Raw genomic sequence first — 1,657 nt, 5'->3', positions numbered from 1 at the left:
ATATATATGGGAGAATATACAAATAATAACAACAGACGAGGACAGGTGGTGTAAATAACAAAAGGATATATTAGTATGACGCTCGGGAATACGGAAAGTCTTTGACGTTTCGAGCTACGCTCTTCAACAGAAAGAATACGGAGACAAGGAGAAAAACACGGAGAGAAAAAATTGAATAGTGTTCAGATATACATATATATGCATGTATGTATTTATATGTATATACATCGGGTGTAAATGCAACATTAAACTAATTTGATTTCACGTTTTCTCTGTCTGATACCTGAATTAATATTTATAAAATTAAGTTTATTTTCAAAACACCATTTTAACACCTCATTATAATAACTCATTGCTACCTTGAGGTAAAAGAAGGAAAAAAAGATCAAATGCTATATAACCGAAAATCAATACTTTTCATAAAATATAAATATATCTGGCAGTGGAGAAGTTGAAACGATATATATATATATATATATATATATATATAATTATACATATACATAATTACATATATACATATATATATGTATGTATATATATATACGTGCATGTATATATATATATTCGTGTATGTATATATATACATACATATATGTATATATATACATATATGTTTATATACGTGTATGTATACATATATATATATATGTGTGTGTGTGTGTATATACGTGTATGTATGTATATATATATATATACATACATTTATACGTGTGTATATATACCTATACATATATATATACGTATATATATATATATATATGCGTATATATATACATGTATATATACATACATGCATGTGTGTGTGGTATGGTTTTCTAAACGGTGAGTATTTTAGTTGTGTATGAATGTAAAGAAATATCTACAGAGTTTTTGTGTTTGAAAATCTATCAACTGCAATCTTTCATCTGCAATAATGAGTCCATCATTACGGTCTAAACTACTTTGTAAATGATCAAATTTTATAAATCATAAATATTAAATGTATATACCTATACACACACAAACTTCTGCTGAGTCTTCGTTTCCCGACGCTACAACAAAATAATCAAAAATAACTCTTTTCTAACTTTACATCATCGAAAGACAAAACAAGTTGTAGTAATCTTGTGTGTCATGTTTGAGTAAAGACAGACTTAATGAACGTTCAATGATATATATAAATATGAATATATAAATATCCTTATTAAGTATTCTATTAAATCATTTAATGTAAATATTTCTACTTTATACTAAAACACTATAAATGCTTCATTAATATATACTAACGGTATTACTACCCGACGAACTTCGTTGATATTTTTGCCTTTGGTTGTCGTAACCATGCTACATCTCTGTGGCAAAGCCAAGCATTTCGTTTAAAATACGGTGATTATGGAAACAGAGAATAAATCCCATGAACATGAATAATTGAGAACTATGAATTGACAGATTATATTCAAATCTAAATGGTATTAGACAATCCAAACCATCCAACAAGGTCAGAATTTAAACAAATTTTCTGGCGGGAATCACAATTCTGTGACACAGGTACGAAGTTCGAACTTCATTGGAGGAACGTGCTTAATTTTCAATCATAGATTTAGGATAGCAAATGGGATGTCATTTATATTCAAATCTTATATATATATATATATATATATATATATATATATAT

The 1,657-nt window shown here is 27.0% G+C and overlaps 1 protein-coding gene across 1 annotated transcript in view; it reads left to right on the top strand.

The window, feature by feature from the left end:
- LOC106873492 (inositol 1,4,5-trisphosphate receptor type 3) overlaps positions 1-1,657 on the top strand; it is a 228,934-nt gene that overhangs the window by 139,146 nt on the left and 88,131 nt on the right. The gene's annotated exons all lie outside the window — the stretch shown is intronic.

The sequence above is a fragment of the Octopus bimaculoides genome, chromosome 20 (assembly GCF_001194135.2).
Source record: "Octopus bimaculoides isolate UCB-OBI-ISO-001 chromosome 20, ASM119413v2, whole genome shotgun sequence".
NCBI classification, from domain to species: Eukaryota; Metazoa; Mollusca; class Cephalopoda; order Octopoda; family Octopodidae; genus Octopus; species Octopus bimaculoides.
Note: the sequence above shows the minus strand (reverse complement) of the source record. Positions and strands in the feature narration are given on the sequence as shown.